The following is a 26334-nucleotide window of genomic DNA, read 5'->3' as shown; positions in this document are numbered from 1 at the left end:
GGATGCCACATGCCACGTGGCATGGCCAAAAAGATTTTTTTTCATTTTTTCTTTAATTGATTTTATTTATTTATTTATTTATTTTTGGCTGCGTTGGGTCTTTGTTGCGCGCACCGTCTTCCTCTAGTTGTGGCGAGCGGGGGCTACTCTTCTTTGCGGTGCGCGGGCTTCTCACTTCGGTGGCCTCTCTTGTTGTGGAGCGCGGGCTCTAGGTGTGCGGGTTCAGTAGTTGTGGCTCGCGGGCTCTATAGCACAGGCTCTGCAGTTGTGGCGCACGGGCTTAGTTGCTCCGCGGCATGTGGAATCTTCCCGGACCAGGGCTTGAACCCGTGTCCCCTGCATCGGCAGGTGGATTCTTAACCACTGCGCCCACCAGGGAAGCCCTAAGAAAATTTTTTAAAAATTTTTTAAAAACCAGAGTGGTTCTACAAGTTAACAGTCTTGCTACTAGTGTATACGAGTTCCTGTTATTTCACATCCTTGATGACACTTGATATGGCCTTTTTGTGTGTGAACAGTTGATTTACAATGTTGTGCTAGTTTCAGATGTACAGCAGAGTGTTTCAGTTTTATATATATATGTACATTATAACTGATAATTTTCATTATAGGTCATTACAATATATTGAGTATAGTTTCCCGTGCTATACAGTAGGTCCTTGGGGTTTATCTACTTTATATATAGTAGTGTGTATCTGTTAATCCCAAATTTGAAATTTATCCCTGCCCCCTTTTCCCCTTTGGTAACCGTTTGTTTTCTATGTCTGTGAGTCTATTTGTTTTGTAAATAAGTTCGTTTGTATCATTTTTTTTAGATTCCACGTGAGTGCTATCACATGGTATTTGTTTTTCTCTGTCTGACTGACTTCACTTAGTATGATCATCTCTAGGTCCACCCATGTTGCTGCAAATGGCGATATTTCATTCTTTTTTATGGCCGAGTAATATTCCATTGTATATATATCCTGCATCCTCTTTATCCATTCACCTGTCGACGGACATTTAGGTGGCTTCCATGTCTTGGCTGTTGTGAACAGTGCTGCTGTGAACATTGGGGTGCGTGTGTCTTTTCAAATTAGAGTTTTCGTCTTCTCCGGATATATGCCCAGCAGTGGGATTGCTGGATCATACGGAACTCTTGATATTCCTCTGATTTTTAATGTTTGGGAATCTGGTGGCTGCCTCATTGTTCGCTTGTGCTGATTGTAAAAGTAATGCATAATTTTTTTCCAGTAAATACAGAGAAGTATAGAGAAGTAAAAACTATCTGTAATACCATCACTCAGAAGTATCCTCTGCTAATGTAGTGTATACTTTCATACTCTTCTCTTATGTGTACTCACGGTTTGGTTCCCAATTTCTGGGCCAAGGCGCTGTGGGGAAGCAGTGCATCCACAGGCACAGTTCAGAGTGTTGTAAAGTTTCGAGGGAAACAGAACGAGGCATTAAGCCTGTTTACGCCACGCAGGCTTTCAGCTGAAGGCACTTCACAGCTCTAACGTTAGGACGCATCATGTATTTTTTTAATGATGTTGTCGTATCTCTGTATCTCAGCAGTTGCTGTGATAAAAAGTTGTGTAAAAGTCAGTGTGAAAAAGGCAGTGAGGGGAGCAGCGTCCAACCTGACCTCAGGGCCTGAGAAGTTGTTCGATGCCCAGCACGTGCAGGCGTCCACTTAAGAATGAGACAAAAAAGACTATTTTTTTTCCATTTATGTGTATTGTTTTTAAAATAGCTACTAAATTGTTAGGCTGTGAGTAGTTATCAGGTTAACTAATTAATGAGTAGGTATTTCTTTCGGCCAGAGGGTGCCATGGGAAACATATTGCCGAGGCACTAACGGTGCCATTAACCAGGAAAGTTTGGGAACCTCTCCGTCATACACACTTTTAAAAAAAGGAATCTGAGATCACAGCGTGACAGTCTGGCTTTCAGAGTGTCCAGGGACCTTCTCCAGGCTGTGGGCCCCTGCTGGGGGTCAGCGGAGGTAGAGGTGTCTGGTGCGGTCCTTGTCTCTGCTGCCCTGAAAAGTTCTTGAATATTTCACGGCCTCAGTGCGTGAAGGGGCCAGTCTTTGTAAAGAGATAACTTACTGTTGTTTTGTTAAAATGACATTAGTCATTAGTCATTAGTTTTAAAATTTTAAGTAATACAGAATTATACAAAGCAAAGAGGAATAAAATAACTCCGGATACCTCCTCTCAGAGATCAACACTACTTACTGGTGACATTTGGTGGATGTCATTCCAGGTCTCTCTCATACACACATGCACGCGAGGACAGAAAGAGTAAATAAGCTGCTAACAATTGGATTATCTATAGTACTATTTTTTAACGCAATTAAATTTACTCTTAAATTCAATGAAAGACCAAAGTGAAACTGAATTGCTGAATTTCAAGTGAGGTTTCATAATGAGACAGTATTTAATTAAAATATCTTAGTGTAAAAAGCAGTTATTTAAAAAAAGAAGTTGACGCTTGTTTAGACCCTAGCTTTCAACCTTCCATAGGGTTTAGTGATATGAAAACAAAACTCAGAGAATTTATGCTTTATCCCACCTCTGCATTCCCTGCCTCCCGATTTTTTAAAAAACATTATTTTTACATTTACATTCTGTTCTATGATCACAACTCACATTGCTCTTAAGCCTTACTTCCTTATTTCCATGTTGCGTTCTTAAGCCTTACTTCCTTATTTCCATATTGCTGGTCCTTCTACCAAAGAGTCCAGTTCCTGAATTATTTTGATTGCAGGCAGTTGTGTTTTTTTTAATAGCCAGGGGTGCTATATCTGCTGCGTTGTTACACGCTTGAGGATATTTATGTGTTTGATGGCTTTATCGAGCATCTGAGGGACCGATGGTCCTGGGTCACATTTTTCTTGCTTCAGAACTTTCTAGACATCGCTGTAGCGTCTGCTAGAAATAACGCAGCTACGTAGAAGAAATTGCGAAACCACCTGATTTTTTTTTTTCTGCTCTGTAGGTGATTTGCTCTTTCTTCCTAAAGATCTAGACATTACTTGTCATCTGAGAACAGAGTTGACATCAGGCTCTATCTTAGTGTTGATTTTTGTTGGTTTTTTAGCTGCAGAGTACCCATTAAAGTGTCAGACTTCGTGCTATCACTTGTTTGAGTACTTCTTCTATTCTGTTCCTTTTTCCAAGAACAGCAGTACAGCAGATATATTAGCGTTAATTTTTCTGCCTTTCATCTTTCTATTGTACTACTATATATAGCATAAAAGGTGTCATTTTCATGATTTTTAAGTGTAGATTTCATTGGTCGCCGCTGTCCATTTCCAGAGCTTTTTCATCACTCCAGACAGAAACCCTGTACCCATTAAATGTCCCTGGTACCTTTTATTCTTAACGTCTCTATGAACTTCCCTCCCCCAGGTACCTTTTATTCTTAACGTCTCTATGAACTTCCCTCCCCCAGGCACCTCATGTAAGTGGAACCCTGCAGGTTTTGTCCTCTTGCATCGGGCTTCCCTCACTCGGCGGAATGTTCTCAGGGGTCATCCGTGTTGTAGCACGTGTCAGAACATCGTTCTTTTTATAGCTGAGTAGCATTCCTTTGCGCACCTCTAACTCCGTTCATTTGTGGCGGGCGCTCGGGCCGTTTCCAGCACCTCTCGTGAGTAGTGCTGTGATGAACGCTGCGGTCCCAGTATCTGTTTGAGTCCCTGCTTTTCCTTCCTCTGGGTATAACCTAGTAGTGGGATTGCTGGATAAGACGGTATTTCTATGTTTACGTTTCTGAGGAACCGCCAAACCGTTCTCCACAGTCGCTCGCACCACTTTACGTTCTTACCAGCGACGCACAAGAGGTCCAGATTTCCCCCCGCCCTTACCAACGCTGACTGAGAATTCTTTCACTCTGTGATTATAGGCGTCAGAACAGGTGTGAGGTGCTGTCTCATTGTGGTTTTCACGTGCACTTCCTAAATGGCTAACGACGGCGCGCATCTGTCCTTGCGCTTATTGGCTCTTTGTGGCTCGCATCTGAAGGGCACTCTTTTTGGAGATGTGGTTCTTTAACTTGTGGCGTCTGATGTCGACCCCAGTTAGTGTCAGACTTGAGCTGAGTTGTAAACACCCAGTCGGTGTCAGATCAGTCCTTCCTTCAAATTCCCCGGCTCGCTTCTGTCTGCCCTAAGATCTGCCGCAGAAGCCCTGCAGTGACATTTGCATTTCACGTTTTGTATCGTTCCGCATTTTGTATCGTTCGGCTCCAGGATTTCTGTTTGGCTCCTGTACTCTGTTTCTTTGCTGGCATTTCTCCCTTCGTCGAGAGAGCACGCTCCTGGTTCCCTTTACTTCTTTGGGCATATTTACTCGGGGATAGTGTCTGTTAATCTTTTCTTCCTGGTAAATGGCCATACATTCTTGATGCTTTGCATGCATAGTAATTTTGTATTGAAAGCTGGGCATTTTGAATATTATGAAACAGTTTTTGGCTGTCTTGAATAACGCTGCTAGGGACATTCACGTAGAAGTTTCTGTGTGGACGTGTTTTCCGTTCTCTGGGTGTAGACCCAGGAGTACAGCTGCTGAGTCGCACGGTAACTCTACGTTCCACTCTTTCTGGAGCTGTGGAGCCGTTTTCCACAGTGGCGGCACCATCTTGCATTCCCGCAGGAACGTTCCAGGGTTCCGGTTTCCCCCCGTCTGCGCCAATGCTCGTGTCTGTGTTTATTACAGCCACTTAGTGCATGTGCATTGGTATCTCCTTGGGGTTTTCTTTTGCATTTGTCTAATGGCGAAGATGTTAAGCATCTTTTCATGTGTTTGTTGGCAATTTGTACATCATCTTCGGAAAAATGTCAACGCAGCTCCTGTGCCCACTTTAAAAACAGACTATTTTGTAGAAAAGTTTCAGGTTTAGGGTTTAATGCTAGTAACGTGACTCATGGGGGGGCCTGCGTAGCTTCAGGAGGGCGTTTGGTCATCAGAGAGACCACCTGAACACCTTCCCCTCTGTACTTTACCCTGTGCGTCTCTTCCCGAGTTCCCGTAAGCTGTTCTAGCAAACTACTGAACGAGGAGAGGGTCACAAGTACCCCAGTGTGTACAGACAGTCAGTCAGAAGTATGGGTGGCAGCGTCGTGGGACTGAGCCCTTAACCCGTGGGGTCCGACACACGCTTACTGTCACAGCCGAACGGACTCACTGGACGTCCTGCGGGTGAGGGGACATTTGGAGAATTGGTTGCTGGCATGAAACCCCCACGTTTGGTGGCAGAAGAGCAATGAGTCATGCTGCTCTTCTTTGTGAGGACAGGGTGCTGACGTCCAAGCTCCGCACAAGTCACACTGGAAACACAGTCTCTTCTCAATTTTTCTTCTGACAATGTGGCAGTGGATTTCTAGATATGACAACAGAAAGGAAAGCAACAGAAAAAAACAGATAAGTTGGGCTTCGTCAAAACTAAAAACTTTTTGTTCATAGAGCAGACACCATTGAGAAAGTGAAAAGATGGGCTGCAGAATTGGGGGTGGAGAATAGTGCAAAGCTCCCGCCTGATAAAAAGGACCCAGCACCCAGAGTGGATCAAGAACTCTTACAGCTCAGCAATGTAAACATGGGCACATTTCTCCAAAGAGGACAGATACCCCGATGGCCAGTGAACCTATGCAGGGAGGATCGGTGTCAGCAGAGCTGCACACGGAAATGACAGTGAGACACTTCACACCAAGATGGTATAGTGATGTTTTAAAAACATAAAAATCACTAAGTGCTACTGAATTATACACTTTAAAAGGTTAATTTTATATTATATGAATTTCACCTCAGAACTTTCCGGGGTGTTTTACACCGCAGCAGCCTATTCTGTAGCATGTGCCAGCTCTGCCCGCTTGCCTCCCCAGGGCAGGGGTGAGTGGGGGCTGGAGACTGCTGTCCAGGTCCTCGGGTGGGCTTCGTGTTGGTGAAGCCCCAAGGTCAGTCATTCCTTTTAGGGTTTCCTATTTGGGTTGGTCAGATTCCCGATAAATCTCCATCGAGAGGTGCAGCCATACCTGCTGCCATCTGGGGGCTGAGCTGCAGGAGAGAACACAGATTTATTTTTTAATTAATACAAAGGTTTAAAAAAATTTTTAAAGGCAATAAGCTACAAGTTATCATATAGGTAGAAATAGTCTGAGCACACATTTTAAAGTGTTTATTTTATAAAAGCTTACACAGCACGACCTGGGACTGGACGAGACGGCACTTCGTACAAACTCACGGACAAGACTAAACACGTAACAGAGACACAAAGTCACGGCCGGCAGTTAACGTTAGGGGACCTGCTTTCCTGGAAGACGAAAGATATTAAATATACGACGGCATAAAGAACACTTCGAGCTGGGAAAACCAAATTTGCGGATTTAAAAACCATGATAGAGTTAACGTTTGGGAGAAAGTTTACTTAAAATTGTAACTCTTGGGCTTCCCTGCTGGCGCAGTGGTTGAGAGTCCGCCTGCCGAAGCAGGGGACGCGGGTTCGTGCCCGGGTCCGGGAGGATCCCACGTGCCGCGGAGCGGCTGGGCCCGTGAGCCGTGGCCGCTGTGCCTGCGCGTCCGGAGCCTGTGCTCCGCAACGGGAGAGGCCACAACAGTGAGAGGCCCGTGTACCGCAAAAAAAAAAAAAAAAAAAAAAAAAAAAAAAAAAAAATATATATATATATATATAAAACTCTTTTCTTGATCTTCAGTAAGCAGTAAGATGGTGCAAACTCTGAATAACTAAGCACACATCATTGGTATCCTTTCCACAACTGACAGTGAAACCACTGTCCCAGTGACCAGGGTCACTTCCCATGCTTCCCGTGTGGCATGTCGTTGTCACTGCTAGTTTGTGGGCTGGGGTGATTCCGTTTCAGCCACGGTCAGTGAAAACTCTTATTAAAATTCCTGCTACCAGGACAGCAAAAGCTAAAACCACAGCCAGCCCGCGATACAAAAGCAGCTGGGTCCCCGTCAGGACCTCCCGGGTGGTGGCCACCCCAGAGCTGTTCTCCGCCACCAGCTGCGTGCTCTGGCTCTCAGGCCGGATGACGTCAGGTAGAATCACCCCATCGGCTGCCCCTTTTTCTAGGATGGACAGATCTGTTTGCAGAGAACAGTGAGATATTTCCTTATGTGCTAGTCTGAGTAAAGGGCATTCCTGACGGTGACACGAGCCTGTGTTGTAAATGGTTTGTTACGTGTGGGGTTATTAAGCACGTTCCAGAGGGGAACACAGAGTTGGCCCCCGAGTTAGAAGGGCAGAGATGAGCTGCACAGCGCAAGGGAGGAGGAGCTCATGCACCGAGTTCCGGGCGTGGGAACCAGAAATAAAGGACACTGGGGAGCGTCCCCCGTAAACTTACCCATTGCAGTGGGCACGGCCTCTTTCGTCCCTCTCAGCCCGGCTCGAACCTGTGCCTAAACAAAGCATCACAGAGGTACAGCAAGTGCAGTCAAGCGAAGCCAGTTCACTGCCGTTAAACTGTGGCTAAACTCCCTCAGAAACTATGCTCCAGGTGACGGCATCGTGCGGTCTTGCTTGGTCCTGGAAATGCCAGTGACGGTAGAACACCCACGAGAAACCACTGTTCTTTGCCCCAACATCAGCTCACAAAAATGACATAAAAAGCCACTTGTAGCCATAGTTGCAAACTTAACACATATTTTGCACTGTGCCCTTTTCTGCGCATAAATCCCGATAAAAGGAACAAAGTCTAAAGATAAATGGTACCATCACCTAAGGGGTAGTTTATGGTCCAACTGAACGTCCTGCACACTTCGCTCCCTCCAGCAATCACTCTGAAGGGAGGAAGGACATGATACGTCACCGTAAGGAAAGGAAGAAGGGCTGCGAAACCTCGAGGGTGGCCAAGACGCAGACAGTGGCGGTTTGCACACCTCAGCTCCTCCTCACGGCTCTTTGTCCAGGACACCTCCCCTCAGCCGCCCTCCCACCCGTCGCCTCTCAAACCCCGGCACAGTCAGCAGGGCTCACACCTCAACACAGAGATGCCCAGAGGCTCAGGATCCCGGCCCTCAACCCGCAGGACAGGTTCCGCCCCCAAGAACTTCCCTGATCACAGGCACTTAGCATTTTGCATTTCTTAGGAAACCATGGACCAAAAGATCCTTTTTAAGATGCCTAGGACTAGACAACAGATCGGGAGAAACAGGAAACACCAGTGCTTTTCGAAGGCTCGCCACACCAAAACAGCAAAATCGTTTCTAAGCTAATTCTCTTTTTCTCTGGCTGAGCCCTGCTCAGTAGATACTAAATTTACTCCACATTAAGAGGAAAACGTGCTGACACAGGACTTCCCTTTGCCCCCAACTCCCACGTCGGATGCACTTCGCTAATCAAAGTGTGTCACGCTGCCAGTGGATCTCTTAACACTTCCACCCTGCAAGGTTCCTTAGCCGCCCTGGGACCAACAGGGCCCCATCTCTGAGGGGACCCGCCCCCCGTTACCTGCTCTGCTGCTCTGGTCCAGCTCATCCTCCAGATGGACACCAAGTAGAAGAGGGTTTGAAAGAAGACACAGAGCGTCAGTCCGGACCAGAGGCCTGTGGGCGGGAAGCAAGCACCCCATTCAGATTTTCTGCAGCCCCCCCGCCTGGCATCATTAACATTCCCCCCCGACTGCTGCATCCACAGCGTGCACTGCAGCTCACGCTAAAATTTTAGATAATCACGGACCAGGGTCAGACTCCAGCTCACCACTGACCAGGCTTGAGTCCAACGCCAGCGGGAGCCCCCTGGGAGGCTTTAGATGGGGGTGTGCATGTACCCGTGCGGCCTGATGTTTCCAGAAGCCCACTTTGAGCACCATCTCTCCAACTGCTGTGTACAGGAGATGACTGAGAAACTTTATAAACCATGCCTATCTCCTCGTGAGAAGAAACTGTTTAAACCACTTAAACGTCATTGCGTAACAACGTGGATATAAAATACCCATTCATTCACGTATGAGTAACTGCACGACAGAGCCAGCTGTCGAGGCTTGAGTTGGAAGCCAGTGTAAACTGGGATCAGTCGGCTAAGCTGCTCACATGTCTGGGGCCCCACGTTGGCAAGGGGTCACCGAGGCTGGGCCTCCCGTGGACTCCTGGCCATTCCACTGGACCAGCCTCTCGAGTGGAGAAGCAGACGGGTGGAGCGTTTGTACCTCTGAGGGGCTGATTCCACTGCTAGGAATCCATCCTCAGGAGTCTCGGGAATGTCGCTAACAATCCGTATACCTGGGACGCTCGTCGCAATGCTATTTAAAGAGGGGCAACTTACAACATCGCTAATCATTAGAGAATCGCAAGTCCAAACTGCAACGAGGCACCACCTCACTCTGGTCGGAACGGCCATCGTTAAAACGTCGACAGGTAACAAATGCTGGAGAGGGTGTGGAGAAAATGCTGTCTGTGGGAATGCAGGCTGGTGCAGCTACTATGGAAAACAGTAAGGAGACTCCTCAAAAAACTAGGAATAGAGTTGCTACATGATCCGGCAATCCCACTCCTGGGCACGTACCCAGACAAAAGTCTAATACAGAAAGATCCACGCACCCCTATGTTCACAGCAGCACTGTTCACCACAGCCAAGACACGGAAGCCACCTAAATGTCCATCAGCAGAGGAACAACAGATAAAGACGCGGTGCATATACGCCACGGAATACGACTCAGCCATAAGAAAGAATGAAATCATGCCTTTGGCAGCTACATGGATGGACCTAGAGATGATCATACTAAGTGAAGTCAGAAAGAGAAAGACAAACACCATGTGATATCACTTGCATGTGGAATCTAAACTGTGACACCAATGAACTCATCTACAACATAGAAACAGACTCAGACACAGAGAACAGACTTGTGGTTGCCAAGGTGGGGGGGGCGGGGGGCGGGAGGGGTGGACTGGGAGTTTGGGGTCCGTAGATGCAAACTATTACACAAAGAATGGATAAACAACAAGGTCCTGCTGTACAGCACAGGGAACTATATTCAATATCCTAGAATAAACCATAATGGAAAAGAACATAAAAAAGAATATATATAAATATATACACAACTGAGTCACTTTGCTTTACAGCAGAAATTAATACCACACTGTAAATCAGCAGTACTTCAATTAAGAAATAAAAGGGGAGCGATTCACATGTCCACTATTAGGGAAGCATTAAATAAACAATACAAGGAAATACTAGAGAATTACTAAAAACCATGTCCTTAACATGGGACGGGGGGAAATTACATATTCAGTATAACCCCACTTTTGTGAATAACAGAAAAAATACTGGGAGAAAAATAATTTTAAAATACATTGAATAATGTATTTTAATAATAATTTTAAAATAATAATAATTTATTTAATATTTATTTATTTATTATAATATTAATAATTATTTAATATTTATTTAAATAATTTATTTAATGTATTTAAATAATAATTTTAAAATACATTGAAATACCTCCGGTTTTATATTTGAGGAGTGAACTAGAGGTGATTTTAATTTTCATCATTATATGTATGTATTTTCACAAGACTTCCACGTTGTTAATGTGTGATTAACAGTTTAAAATTGTTATCTAACAAATCTGAGTAGCTGCTAAATAAGTCCAATAGCGAGAAGCACTTTTATGGACAAAGAGGGAAATCTGACGTGTTCTTATTCTAAAGAGCTTAGTGTCTCACAGAGTCGAGGTTTTTATGTTTTTTGCTTTTATAAAGTTAAGCTGAATTGAGAAACCCCAGCAGCTCAGAAGGCAGAGGCTCTGGCTATTTGGTTAAACGGTATTTCCCTGGTGTCGACGACGGTGCTTGGTAGGGATGAGACCGTAATAAATACTCGGCAGTTCTGTGCCCCAAACAGAGAAGGATGAAATCCTGCTTGATACTGACCAGATACCCCACAGGCTCCCAGCCTGAACTGGTCATCAAAAGAGACATGACACTGAGGACAGTTACTCATTAAGCCATCACATGACAGCATTTCCAAAAAGTCAGGATAAGGAACTAAGCACCTCTGTTTGTTTGGACACAGAAGGCTCTCACGACAGCTGCAGGATTAAAATTTCACAGAGCAATGGGGACAGATTCAAAATTGTTTACACGGTAAAAATGCACTGGCTGACACAGAGCAAAAGGAGCTACTTGCATACATACGACAGCATTCAGTCAGTCCTCGAATCAGACTATTTTCTGCCACAAACACAACTTATCGTTACTGAGGAAATCCATAGAAATTGCAGATGTGGATAGAGATGCAGAACGCACAATCAACAACTTACCCCAAAAGCACAAGATAGATTGTTTTGCACAATTCTATACATTTAGAATCATTAAATGGATAGATTTCTGAAAATATGTATAATTTTCCAAAGTTGACCCCCCTCCCAAAAGATATAAAGTCTAAACAAACTGATTTTCTGAGAAGAAATTGTGAAAGCTGTAACAAACTCCTCCAAAATGCCTGGCATGACAGTTTCATAGAATTTAGCCAAACCTTTATAATAATAATATTCCTATACTATGTAAATTGTTCCAGGGAATACAAAAAGGGAACATTTTTAATTTTCCTTATGTAGTAAGTGTATATTCTGTTAATGTCATAACTTTACAAAGATTACACAAAGAAATGAAACTACTGACCAATCTTATAACTACCACTGCAAAATTCTTAAAGACAATATTAGTAGAATCCAGCAGCTCACTAAAAGAGTAGCACATAATAATCAGGATTGTTCAATATGAAGAAAGCAAATAATCTCATTTATCACCATAAGAGATCTAAGGAGAAAATTTATAGGATCATCTCCACAGGCACTAAAAACTTAATTTTTAATTAAAAGTATTAATGGGATTGTTTCTTTATACTAACAACTGTATTGTACTTCTGTATACTAACAATGAACTATCAGCAAGAGAAATTAAGGCAACAATCCCATTTACCATTGCACCAAAAAGAATAAAATACCTAGTAATAAACCTACAGGTAAAAGTCCCATACTCAGAAAACTGTAAGACACTGATGAAAGGAACTGAAGACAACACAAATAGATGGAAAGATATACCATGTTCTTGGATTGGAATAATATTGTTAAATGACCATCTTAGCCAACACAATCTATAGATTCAGTGCAATCCCTGTCAAAATACCAATGGTATTTTTCACAGAACTAGAACCGATAACTTTAAAATATGCATGGAAACACAAAAGAATAACCAAAACAATCTTGAGAAAGAGGAATCACATTCCCTGACTTCAATCTATACTACAAAGCTACGGTAATCAAAAACAGTACCATACTAGCATAAAAACAGACACATAGATCAATGGAAGAGAGAGCCCAGAAGTAAACCTACATACTGTCAATTAATCTACAACAAAGAGGCAAGAATATACAACAGAGAAGAGACAGCCTCTTCAATAAATGGTGCTGGGAGAACTGGAGAGCTACATGTAGAAGAATGAAATTAGAACATTCTCTAACATCATATACAAAAATAAACTCAAAATGGATTAAAGACCTAAATGTAAGACCAGATATCATGAAACTCCTATAGGAAAACATAGGCAGAACACTGACATAAATCCTAGCAATTTTTTTTGATCCATCTCCTAAAGCAAAGGAAACAAAAGCAAAAATAAACAAATGGTGCCTGATAAAACTTAAAATCTTTTGCACAGCAACGGAAAATCTTTTGCACATCAACAAAAAGTAAAGAAAACCTACTGAATGGGAGAAAATATTTGTAAATGATATATGATCAGTACAGGGTTAACATCCAACATATATAAACAGCTCATACAACTCAACATCAAAAAAAAAAACCCAATTAAAAAATGGGCAGAGCTGAATAGAAATTTTTCCAAAGAGGACATGCAGATGGCCAATAGGCACATGAAAATATGCTCAATATCACTAATCATCAGTGAAACAGAAATCAAAACCACAACGAGATATCATCTCACACCTGTCAGAATGGCCATCATCAAAAAGAAGACAAATAACACGTGTTGGAGAGGATGTGGAGAAAAGGGAAGCCTCGTGCACTGTTGGTGGGAATGTGAATTGGTGCAGCCACTATGGAAAAGAGTATGGAGGTTCTTTAAAAAATTAAAAAATAGAACTATCATCTGATCCAGCAATGCCACTCCTGGGTATATATTCGAAAAAAACAAAAACATTATTTCGATAAGATACATGCACCCCAGTGTTCACAGCAGCATTATTTACAGTTGCCAAGATATGGAAGCACCTGTTTATCAACAGATGAATGGATAAAGAAGATTATGATAGGTAGGTATTCCATTGGAGATCAGCCATAAAAAAGAATGAAATGTTTCCATCTGCAGCAACATGGATAGACTAGGAGGGCATTATGCTAAGTGAAATAAGTCAGAGAAAGACAAATACTGTATGATCTCACTTATATGTGGAATCTAAAAAAAATACAACGAACTAGTGAATATAACAAAAAAGAAGCAGACTCACAGATACAGAGAACAAACTAGTGTACCAGTGGGGAGAGAGAAGCAGGGAGGGGCAAGATAGAGGTAGACAATTAAGAGGTACAAACTATTATGTATAAAATAAGCCACAGGGATATATTGTACAACACAGGCAATATAGCAGATATTTTATAATAACTGTAAATGGAGTATAATCTTTAAAAATTGTGAATCACTATACTGTACACCTGTAACATATTATACATCAACTGTACCTCAGGTAAAAAATTTTTAATTAAGAAATAAAAATTTAGGACTTCCCTGGTGGCACAATGGTTAAGAATCCACCTGCCAACACAGGGGACATGGGTTCAAGCCCTGGTCCGGGAAGATCCCACATGCTGTGGAGCAACTGCGACCCAGCAATCCCACTACTGGGCATATACCCTGAGAAAACCATAATTCAAAAAAGAGTCATGTACCAAAATGTTCATTGCAGCTCTGTTTACGATAGCCAGGACACAGAAGCAACCTAAGTGTCCATCAACAGATGAATGGATAAAGAAGATGTGGCACATACATACAATGGAATATTACTCAGCCATAAAAAGGAACGAAATTGAGTTTCTTGTAGTGAGGTGGGTGGACCCAGAGACTGTCATACAGAGTGAAGTAAGTCAGAAAGAGAAAAACAAATACCATATGCTAACATATATATATGGAATCTAAAAAAAAATGGTCAGAAGAACCTAGGGTCAAGACGGGAATAAAGATGCAGACCTACTAGAGCATGGACTTGAGGATACGGGGAGGAGGAAGGGTAAGCTGGGACAAAGTGAGAGAGTGGCAGGGACATATCTACACTACCAAACGTAAAACAGACAGCTAGTGGGAAGCAGCCGCACAGCACAGGGAGATCAGCTCGGTGCTCTGTGACCATCTAGAGGGGTGGGACAGGGAGGGAGGGAGGGAGATGCAAGAGGGAAGATATATGGGGACATATGTATAACTGATTCACTTTGTTATAAAGCAGAAACACACCACTGTAAAGCAATTATACTCTAATAAAGATGTTTAAAATTTAAAAAATTAAAAATAAAAAGTACTAGAGGAGAATATAGAAAAAACATTAAAATCCTATTATAGCAGTTCTTGCCAGAACAACAAGAAAAAGGCAAAAACACTAAAAAGGAAGGAGTAGAACTGTTTCTATTTACATGACATGCAATTACATCTGACAAAACTCTCAACCATTTTTGTTGGGAACTTTCAGTAGAGCAGACTCCATGGATTCTTCCTGAACGTGATTTAAGAAGACACGCACACACGTTTGTTAAGGTATGTGTGTTTACACTGTGTGTATATATGTACGTCGGCCCCCAATCCAGCATGCGATTTAGTAGAGAAACATCAGAAGCCCAATCTCTGAAGTCCTGAACAAGACAAGCATTTCCACTATTACCCCAACAACTTATTATTCTACTAGAGGCTTTAGGCAGGAAAAAGAAATCAGTGGTGTGACATCTGATAAGGAGAATATAAAGCTATTTGTATACGATACGATCATATGTCTGGAAGAGCCGTGAGAATCAACTGACTACTACTCAGATAAGAGGAGTTCAGAATTTTAACAAGCTACAAAATTCACAGACAGTAATTAACAGCCCTCAAATATACAAACAACCACCACTTAGACTACAGGATGGAAGGGAAGGCCTCGTCTATAGCGGCCACAGAGGATGAAATGGGGATAAGCTTAACGAGAAGTGAGCAAAAGCTTTACAAGGAAAACGATACCAGCTGTACTGAGCAGAGGCTAACATTTCCAAAATGTTCGTCCAGTATTTGAACATAAAAGCTGAGGGTGGGACTTGCCTGGTGGTCCAGGGGTTAAGACTCTGAGCCCCCAGTGCAGGGGGCCTGGGTTCAGTCCCTAGTCGGGGAACTGGATCCCACATGCTGCAACTAAAGAGCCCGCTTGCCACCAAGAAGACACGGTGCAACCAAATAAATATATATATATCTTTTAAGCTGAGGGTGTCAGAAGAGCGCCCATTTTGTAACCACACAGACGGCCTCCGGGCCATAGACCGCGGGGCAGGCGGATTTCAGAGTCGGCTCCCGAGTCTTTTGGCAACAGTGCATTTATGCTCTGCAGACAGAGGTCTACTGGTCCTATCTTGAGATGAAACCCGGGAGGGAAGAATTTCCCTGAGGAGAAAACAAGGTGTCTGGAAAACAGAATCTGCCTCAAGTGAGGCAGATTAAGAAATAATCCCTCAGTGAGGGGGGTCCCCTCACTGACCCCCAACAACAGGAAACCGAGCGGGACCCCTTCATGAGCGTAACAAAGAGCCCCTGAGTGGGTGCAGAGTTTGCTGGAGATGGTGAACGCTCGGATAAACGCCACGGCCATCACACACACTCAGCTCCTCCCCTGAAAGTGCAATAAACCCCACTTTCTACAAGACCAGAGAGAGTACAGAGTCGGAGCCGGTGAGACTCGGTAGCGTGACTGGGGCCGGGCTCTTGACCAGGGGACTGAACCAGGACGGGGCCGGGAACCAGAGGCGACGGTGTGACCAACAAGGAACACCTGGGCAGCCGGGAGCTCGGGCTCCAAGTCAGGCCCTGAGGTGACAGCTGGGAGCCCTGGGCCTTCCAGGGAGGAGAGTGGGGACAGGTCAGCAAGAGGACCCCCGGGCAAGGCCTACATCCCAAGGGCGTAAGATGGAAAGGGTGCCAGAGGACAGAGAGGAGTAAAACCCAAGAGCCTGGGGTGAGCTCACAACAAACGAGGATCTGGCCTGTTATCTTTACATTCCCCAGATGCCAGCACCGCCCGCGGCCGACACATACAGGTGCTCAGTGACCCTTCAGGATGAACGAGGGAATCGTAAACCTCAGAGACATGCGCCGCAGTGAAAGAGGGGCTCGGGGGGCGTCTGGGTTCAAATCCTGTCTCATCACCTACTGTCTGTGCGACACATTACTTCACCTGTTCAGGCTTTAGCTTCCCCAAGTGTCAAACGGAGCTAACCGGAGATGGCATCTGATGTCATCAGAAACTTGAGCGACATAATTTACATAAACGGTTAGCGTCTTTCTGCAAAAGCCCTTCATGAAAATTATCTCACATCCTGTAAACTATAGCTTTACATTATTTTTTAATTAAAAATAAAACTGCTCTGTAATAACATATATGGGAGTAGTGGATATATGTCTATGTATAACTGATTCACTTTGCTGTACACCTGAAACCAAGACAACATTGTAAATCAAATATACTCCAATAAAAACTAATTTTAAAAAATAAAAATACTGCAGGAGAATATAGAAGAATGTTAAAACCCTATTGTAGAACAATAAGGCAAGAAAAAGAACTAAAAGGCATTACAATTGGAAAAGGAGTAAAACTATTTCTATTTATATAGGACGTGACCCTGTATATAGAAAATTCTAAAGTATTCATACACACAGAAATACGAGTGCTAATCAATGAATTCATCAAACAGAAGATCAACACACAAAAATCAGCTGTTTCAATACACCAGCAAAGAACAATCTGAAAAGGAAATTAAGAAAATAATTCCATTTACAGTAGCATCCAAGAGAATCAAATATCTAGGAATAAATTTAACCAAGGGAGTCAAAGACTTGTACACTGAAAACTACAAAACACTGATGCAAGAAACTGAAGGCCCAAATAAATGGAAAGACGTTCTGTATTCATGGACTGAAGAGTTGATATTTTTTAGATGGCAGTATTCTCCCCAAAGCAGTCTAACAGGTTCAGTGCAGTCTCGCTAAAAAATTCCAGTGGCCTTTTCTACAAAAATGGAAAAGCTAACCCTCATAGTCGTACGGAACTGGAAGGGGCCCTAAACGGGCAAAACAAAAAAAAAAATTGGAAAAGAACAAACTTGGAATACTTCACTTTCTCATTTCAAAACTTACTGCACAGGAATCTAAAATACACAAAGGAACAAAATGAACATATCAAGAAACAGAAACAGATTCGTGGTTCCCAGGGTGCGGGGGAGGGATGGACTGGGAGTCTGGGATTAGCAGATGCAAACTATTATATACAGGATGGATAAACAAGGCCCTACCGTAGAGCACAGGGAACTGTAGTCAGTATCCTGCGATACACCATCATGGAAAAGAACATGAAAGAGAATGTCTACATGTGTATAACTGAGTCACTGCTGTACAGCAGAAACTAACACATTGTAAATCAACTATACTTCAATAAAAATTTTCAAAAACTTGTATAAAATAGATAAGAAGAACCTGCTGTATAAAAAAATAAATTAAATTAAATTAAAAAAAAAAAACTTACCGCACAGCTACAGTAATCCAAACAGTGCGGTACTACCGTGAGCTGGACATAGAGACCAATGAAGTAGAACAGAGTCCAGCAATAAACCCACACATCTCTGGTCCACTGATTTTCGACAAGGGTGCCAAGACCATTCAACAGAGTACGAATCATTTTTCAGCAAACTGTGGTCATCTCACCTAGGTGACTCTAGTCACGCCTCCGGACTGAGCTAATGCATGGCGACCTCAGGGAGCTGTTCCAAGCCATCAGAGGGGATCACAGCCTTCAAAGCACTTAACCCAAGTGGAATAATTGTGTACTTACTTAATCCTGGTCTCATCCTGAGGGCAGGGTCATGTTTATTTGCTTCAAGTCGACATTCCCAGTGTTTTCTGTATACTGAATACACACATCGTTTTCATATACCGAAGGGAGAAGATCATTTTTCCTATTCCACAGGGGTCACTTTCCAGACAACTGCTTTGTGTCTCAAGCAGTTTATCCTAACAGGACAAGTGAGATGTAAGGTAAGTCACCGAGGAGTCAGACACATACCTATCACCCCATGGTTAGCAGCAAACATCAGAGATGCTCCAAGGGGAAAACCAAAAACATAATAACCAATGGCATCCAGGAAAGCACCCGTCTTTCGTTTTCCTGCACCTCTCAGGACTCCACCAGACGTGCCCCGAAGAGAGGAAAACCAAAACCAGTGTTGCAGTCATTCAGGTGTCGTCATTGCATCAGGTCAGAAACACAACCTGGTATTTCGCAGCTCTGAATACAGTCACACGTACCCTATCTCAAGACGGGGGCCGCACCTTACGTAAGAGATAAAGGAGAACATTTGCCTCCTAAAGTTACGTCAAGGGACTTCCCTGGTGCTGCAGTGGATACAACTCTGCACTCCCAATGCAGGAGGCCTGGGTTCGAACCCTGGTCCTGGAACTAGATCCCACACGCATGCCGCAACTAAGAGTTCTTATGCCGCAACTGAGGAGCCTGCGGGCCACAACTAAGGAGTCTGAGAGCGGCAACTAAGACCCCACACGACCAAATAATTTTTTTTTAAAGTTACGTTAACAACAGCTACAGCAGCTTTCATCCAGAAACCCACCAAGTAACAAACAGCATTTAAATCTCTATTTAAAAATAGTTCATAAAAGCATAGTTTTAAATGATGTAGAGGTTTCACTGATGGACGTCTCAGCAGAAACTAGTCTGATATCATGGCTGAAAAATATGAATCCAGTTAGGCTTCAGACATGCCCAGAGCCAGAGGGGTGATGACTGTCTCGCTCTCTGTCACCTTCTTGCCACGGCCAGTGTCCAGCCATGGGCACCACATCTTCAGAGCGAGTGTGACACAGTAGACGGAATCCCTTGGGAGGAAAAGCAAGACGGCAAATGGACCCAGAAATCATGTCATGAGGACTCATTGCTGAAAGCAGGAAGAAGCCTGAGGGAGGACTCCAGGGTTTAACCGAAGGGCCTTCAGATACCTGTAAACCTAGAGAAGGTCAGAGGGCCTTGTAGAGGTCAGAGTGGACTCTGAGGCCGCACGGCCCCCCTTGGAGGTGTCACCACGTAGCCAGGAGTCACACAGAGCATCCAGCCCCAGGTGAAGCAGGGGAGGCTGGCTAACTCCGGCCTCTCCCACCTGAAACGCTACACTCTTAATTAACCGCCTGTCCCGCACGTGGCTGCAACCGCGCGAAGCAAGAGCTCCCTCCTCAGAAGCGTAACCGTGGGCACTCAGTGCACAACTAGACACAGAACAAAATCGTGCTGCGTACAGCACGCAGGGGTAAAATCACTGCAAAGACTCACCGCGAGTGCGTCAAACAGGTGAAAGGGAGCAAAAATGGGCGTCACTTGGCTCACGAGGGCCACGATATCTCTGTTGGAGAAAAAGAGCGAGTCAGTGACCCAACACTCGCAGTTAGTGTAGCGCGAATCGCCTGCTGGCTGGACGAACGTGCCAGGGTGACCGACCAGTCACCTCAGTCCACATACTACTTTCCTGTCTGATAAAACGGGGACAAAACCTCACTGACGTCAGCGCCACCACTTAGAGTTTAGGTCGAGAGGGACGTGGGCGAGGCTGCCACGACAGAGCGTAATTCTTTTTTTTTTTTTTTTTTTAAGAACCAATTATTGATAGATACCAAGTACCATGCCAAACAGTGTACAAAGAAAAGTAAGTTTATGGTCTTTAAACTTAAAAAGCAACACCAGTAAAGAAAAAGAGATGGTCATGTTAACAAATAGGTATTAATATAATATACATGCAATAATGTAAATATAGGTAGCAAAGAAAAGGGTTCCCCCCTTTCCTTTTTAACCACATGAGAAATAGGGCTGGACTTCCACATAATGCTAAAGCTCACCCCACTCCTTGATTTTAGTTCCAAATCAAAACTCAAAGCAGATTTTAGCTGTCATGAGTCTAAGCTTGACCAGAATACATAATATCTACAAATATTATCAAGATGAAACCAATTTACATTGGCAGAGAAGGGACAATTTAAAGTATCATTTCCATTTATTCCTTGGACTTGACCAGAAAGCACACCATTACAGAAATAAACAAAATTAAGAAACAGTGTATTAACTGCTCTTCCAGAGGATCTACAATTGCTCAGACAGTTGCTATTACCTTAATGTAAGGAATTAACACTGTAATCTACATGTACCATTATTATCTGTCACCACAGAATCTACCCCTTTGATTGGAAATTGGAAAACTTCTAGTTTCTTAAAATAACTTTTTTGCCATTTCTGAACTATTTTTGTTAATACTACATAGAAATTTGGCAGCTACAGAGAGTTTGATTCACAAAGAACTTCATTTGTTTTTGCCTTACCAGAAAAATGAAACATTATAAAGAGATTTACAGATAAGTTAAAAATGTAAATGGGATTTTAGCAGAAATAAAAAATATTGAAAATTTTAAAATAGAGATTTACAATCATGCTCTCAGTAAAACAGTTTTACAAATGTCTTTTTTTTTTTTTTTGCGGTATGCGGGCCTCTCACTGTCGTGGCCTCTCCCGTTGCGGAGCACAGGCTCCGGACGCGCAGGCTCAGCGGCCACGGCTCACGGGCCCAGCCGCTCCGTGGCATGTGGGATCTTCCCGGACCGGGGCGCGAACCCATGTCCCCTGCATCGGTAGGCGGACTCTCAACCACTGTGCCACCAGGGAAGCCCTACAAATGTCTTTTAAAAGGTCTGCTCAATAAAAGTTACATTTGCAAAAAGATTACTTAATTTTAAGCACAAATAATGAACATCTAACATATTACTTAAAGGTAAAGACAAAAATGGGGGTAATTTCCCTTTTTAAGAAAAACTGTAGGGACTTCCCTGGTGGCGCAGTGGCCAAGAATCCGCCTCCCGATGCAGGGGACACGGGTTCGAGCCCCGGTCCGGGAAGATCCCACATGCCGCGGAGCAACCAAGTCCGTGGGCCACAACCACTGAGCCTGCGCTCCAGAGCCTGAGAGCCACAACTACTGAGCCTGAGTGCCACAACTACTGAAGCCTGCGCACCCTAGAGCCCACACTCCGTAACAAGAAGCCCACGCACCACAATGGAGAGGAGCCCCCGCTCACCGCAACCAGAGAAAGCCCGAATGCAGCAATGAAGACCCAACGCAGCAAAAATAAACAAATAAATAAATTTTTTTAAAAAGAAAAGAAAACAAAAACTGTAACCTCCTCCTCCTAGTTAAACAGTCCTTCTGTCTAAGTCCATTCACACTAAGCAGTATGAATCAGCTTTGAAACAGAGGTGTGGCTTACTGATCACCAAAAGTACTCTCAGGAAATATCATTAGTGAGTTACAAAGGGCAGATCTCAGCAAGGGCAGTTCATCCTCACTAGCCATGACAAAATCTACACCCAGAAAAATGTAGCACTGGCATCATGTATACCACATTTTAAGAAAATCCCCCAGAACGAAACATATTTTTTAAAGCTACAGTATTCAGTGATATATCAAATCTTCTTAGGAAACAATTTTGGCAGTGAACATTAACTATGATGAAAATACTATTTATAAAATCTCCAAAAATAATTTTATCCCCAAACTGAAAATGTAAAAAAATGAAATTCATATTTGTTGTCAACATGACTTTTAAAATAGTTATGTGGGGGGGGGCTTCCCTGGTGGCGCAGTGGTTGAGAGTCCGCCTGCCGACGCAGGGGACGCGGGTTCGCGCCCCGGTCCGGGAAGATCCCACGTGCCGCGGAGCGGCTGGGCCCGTGAGCCGTGGCCGCTGCGCCTGCGCGTCCGGAGCCTGTGCTCCGCAACGGGAGAGGCCACAACAGTGAGAGGCCCACGTACCGGGGTGTCACCGCCGCCTCCTCAGTGGTTTCCCCCGGAAATCCTACCTGGCCTGCCAGCCGCCAGGCTGCAGCTAGAGACTTCGGCCCCCCAGAGCGTAATTCTTAAAGTTTTGTTGTCGAATATAAAAATGTGAGGGTTGGTTACAGATGAATTGGTCTGCAGGGCAGAAATAGACACAGATGTAGAGAACAAACGTATGGACACCAAGGGGGGAAAGTGGCGGGGGTGGCGGCGGTGTGATGAATTGGGAGACTGGGATTGACATATATATATATATATATACACTAATATGTATAAAATAGATAACTAATAAGAACCTGCTGTATAAACAATAAAATAAAATTCAAAAATTCAAAAATAAGGTGAGGGTTGGGAAGAAAAAGCAGGTTTCAGCCTGTGAGGGGTAATGTGCCCCTGTGGCTGGGAGTCAAAATGCAGCTGGAGGCCGGTGTTCAAGGCAGAGAAAACACCTGCCTCCTCAGGGACGCCCTGAGCCCTGGCAGCCGTGCCGGAAGATCCGTCTCGCGAGGGCCTCGCGCGGGGCCGAGGGGCTCTGGAGAACGACTCAGCAGGGTGGCCGTGACCGCAGGCCTACACCGTGGAGCCAGTGTGGATGCAAAACACTCAGCAGACGGCGGTGCTGCCCCCGGAACGCCAGCCTCCCTCCCCTCAGCCTGTGGGGAAGACCGTTGGCCAGCAGGTGCCACCGGCTCAGGCAGAGCCCGCAGGCAACCCTCTCGACCTCCAGAGCAGCGACCTCCTCCGCAGAGCAGACCCAGGACCGCAGCGTAACCCTGCACTGGCTCTGCTAGTCAGTGACGATGTGGTCCTTCCTTCACAAGTGTAAACGTTAAACCAGCACGCACCGAACACTGAAGAAAATCAGCGGCACCAAAAAAAAGACCCAAACGAGCAGGCAGAAGAGCTGACGCAAAAGGAGACGGAAAGAGAGAAACTTTTAAAACTTATAACTCCTATTCTTAGAAATATTCATAAACAGGCATTTAAGGAAAAAGAGCAACTGGGAAAAGTGACTGGAAATGAAAAATAACACAGAAATACAGCATTCCACTTAAAGACTGGGTAATGAAATGGACGTGGCTAGAGACTACATTTTAATGGTAAATCGGAGGAAATATTCCGAAACACAGATAACCACAGAAAAGACACATGTCAAGTTAATCCATAAATTCTATCATTTATCTAAATTTCCTAGAGCTAAAGAAAAATCCACTGCTTGAGACTGAAAGCCTACAAAGTGCCAGGCAGAATAAAAGATTCACCTGCACCTAAGCACAGCCAAGGACAAAAAGAAAATCTGAAAAAGGGACTTCCCTGGTGGCACGGTGGTTGAGAGTCCACCTGCCAGTGCAGGGGACACGGGTTCGAGCCCTGGTCCGGGAAGATCCCACATGCTGCAGAGCAACCGGGCCCGTGTGCCACAGCTACTGAGCCCACGGGTCACAACTACTGAAGCCCGCGTGCCTAAAGCCCGTGCTCCACAACAAGAGAAGCCACCGCAATGTGAAGCCCTTGCACCGCCACAAAGAGTAGCCCCCACTTGCCACAGCTAGAAGAAGCCTGTGCACAGCAACGAAGACCCAATGCAGCCAAAAATAAATAAATTTATAGAAGAAAAAAAGAATATCTGAAAGATTTCCAGAAAAATAAAATTTCTGGGACTGATGGAGAGAGGCAGGCCCATTGTCTTAACCCCTCTGGGCTGAAGTGCCTTCCCAGGCAGTGCCTGCTGAGTAATTTAAGGAGACATAAACTTTTAAGAAACTCTTCTTTGGGAATTCCCTGGGGGTCCAGTGGTTAGGACTTGGTGCTTTCACTGCTGTGGCCCAGGTTTGGTTGGGGAACTAAGATCTGCAAGCTGTGTGGCCAAAAAAAGAAAAGAAAGGAAAAAAAAAACTCTGTTGGGCCATTGGCTGACTGCGGAGACAGCAGACACCACACATGACAAGGAACAGAGTCTCTGTAAAAACTGGTTTAGAGAAGTCACCAAATGAATGGGAGAACTACAGACCACCAGTGACAAAAAGCAAGACCAGCACTGCCTGGGGAGGGAGGAGAGCCTGGTTTCCAGAGTTATCACAGTACAATATTAAAAACATCCAGTTCTCAACAAAAATTTACAAAGCATACAGAGAAACAGGAAAGTAGGGAAAAGGAGATTGTCACAACTGGCAAATATTGTCAGAGTTGACTTTTGCAGAACTATGGAAGTTAACCAAAGGCTTGCAGTTACTCGGGGAGCCCATATTCAAGAAAAGTGGCTGAATCTTGGTAATGATAGCTCTGTGGTGTCATCCCCTCCTCCCAGCTCAGCAGTAACCTTAAAGGAACAGCCCACACATACTTCCAAGGCTGGAGGAGGAAAAGTGGGTTGAACTCTTTTAAAAAAGTTTCATTCCCAATTTACAGTTACTAATTCACAAAAGGCCACCTGTCTGGTGGCTCCTTAGAAGACACCACAAAAACCACTCTTTATTTCATCAGGTTCCAACTGCCCAGTGCTAAAGTTGGCCTTTAGGAGATTTTCAGAAATATTTACAGGGCTTCCCTGGTGGCGCAGCAGTTAAGAATCCGCCTGCCGACGCAGGGGACACGGGTTCGAGCCCTGGTCCGGGAAGATCCCACATCCCGCGGAGCAGCCAAGCCCACGCGCCACAACTACTGAGCCTGTGCTCTAGAGCCCGTGAGCCACAACTGCCAAGCCCGCGTGCTGCAACTACTGAAGCCCGTGTACCTGGAGCCCATGCTCTGCAACAAGAGAAGCCACCACAATGAGAAAGAAGCCTGCACACTGCAACAAAGAGTAACCCCTGCACAGCAACAAAAACCCAATGCAGCCAAAAATAAAATAAATTTTAAAAGAACACACACACACAAAAGAATTCTTTTTTTAAAAAAAGAAAAAAAAAGACTGGAAAGGAACAAGTAAAATTCTCTCTTCACACATGACTCCATCCTATACCTACCCAAAGAATCCACAAGAAAGCTCGTAGAAAGAACAGATCACTTCAGCAAAGTGTCAGGTACAAGATCAACAGAAAGGGACAGAAAGTAGATTCGAGGTTACCCAGGGCTGGGCAGAGGGTAAATGGGAAGTTATTGCTTAATGGGTAGAGTTTCCGTTTGGAGAGAGAAAAATGTTTTAGAAATGGATGGTGGTGGCGGTTGCATTAACACTGTGAATGTACTGAAGGGTACTAAATTGTACAGTTAAAAACGGTTAAAATGTCCAATTTTACAGTACATATATTTCACCACAATTCAAAAAATGGAAAACAAAAACAGTCTGTTTTACTAAATTTACAAATGGATGTTATGATACTTAAGGGAATTTAGCTAAGTTGAAAGTGGTGCTGATTGTTTAAGAGTTCCATCTGTTCATGTGGTTTGATAAGACATTAATCAAACTTCACTTTAACAGAGTGATTTGCAAGAAACAGCTAGGATTTTGTATTTGCAATTTTAACTCCTTTAATATTAATTCTTACAAACCAGTAAGTTTCTATGAACAAAAGCTGCCGTTGTAGATGTAAAAAAAAAAAAAATTCTCACGTTGAACCTGTAACTTTTATATTTTCAGTAACAAATATTTTATAGAATTTTAAAATTTCCCAAAAGATAAAAACAAAAAAACTCTGAGGAAAAAAAAAAAAATTCAGAGACCAGAATCACATCTTTCTGAACAATAAATAGCATAAGGTAATGTCCTCATTACCTCCCCAGGTGTTGACGTGGATTTTTTTGCACCACACGTACAGGAAGAGGAAAGCAGACAGGAAGGACTGGGAGGTGGTGTTCGCCCAGGCAGATCCTCTGCAGGAGAAAGAGCCGTCATCACCCGGGAGTACGTTCCCCCCAAATAATAAGTTTTGGCTCTCTCAGTTGTTAGATGAGCCCATAGCTCCTGGACTATCTTCTTTTTAAACACCGGATCCACTTATAATAGACTTGTTTTCTTTTCATCAAGATTGAATTTCTGTGGAAGAACCCAATGCTACTAGAAAAGCAAAAGGACATAAAGACTTATCACCCCTCCTTGCTCTGATAGCCTTAAATAAACCATCAAATGAATTCTTAAACATACGTAGTTCAAAGGCTATGGCAGGGACTTCCCCGGTGGTCCAGTGGGTAAGACTCCACGCTCCCAATGCCGGGGGCCTGGGTTCGATCCCTGCTCGGTGAACTAGATCCCACACGC

The 26334-nt window shown here is 44.0% G+C and overlaps 2 long non-coding RNA genes across 3 annotated transcripts in view; one reads left to right on the top strand and one right to left on the bottom strand.

The window, feature by feature from the left end:
• The window catches only part of LOC136793187 (uncharacterized), a 62227-nt gene that overhangs the window by 28221 nt on the left and 7672 nt on the right, over positions 1–26334 (top strand). Inside the window, exon 3 of one of the 2 annotated variants that reach the window (XR_010838145.1) lies at positions 25860–25980. The exons of the other annotated variant lie outside the window; for it this stretch is intronic. This is a non-coding gene — a long non-coding RNA (uncharacterized lncRNA). The remainder of the gene's footprint in view (positions 1–25859; positions 25981–26334) is intronic. 2 annotated transcript variants of the gene reach the window in all.
• LOC131746294 (uncharacterized) lies at positions 2401–19663 on the bottom strand. Its single transcript, XR_010838146.1, has 9 exons — positions 19592–19663; positions 18086–18264; positions 9277–9378; positions 8464–8558; positions 7358–7412; positions 5794–6044; positions 3446–5370; positions 2684–3402; positions 2401–2649 (listed from the first exon to the last, which is right to left on the bottom strand). It is a non-coding gene; the product is annotated as an uncharacterized lncRNA (long non-coding RNA).

This window comes from Kogia breviceps, chromosome 19 (assembly GCF_026419965.1).
Source record: "Kogia breviceps isolate mKogBre1 chromosome 19, mKogBre1 haplotype 1, whole genome shotgun sequence".
Taxonomy (NCBI): domain Eukaryota; kingdom Metazoa; phylum Chordata; class Mammalia; order Artiodactyla; family Physeteridae; genus Kogia; species Kogia breviceps.
The sequence above is the reverse complement of the archived record's forward strand: the minus strand, read 5'-3'. Positions and strand labels throughout refer to the sequence as shown.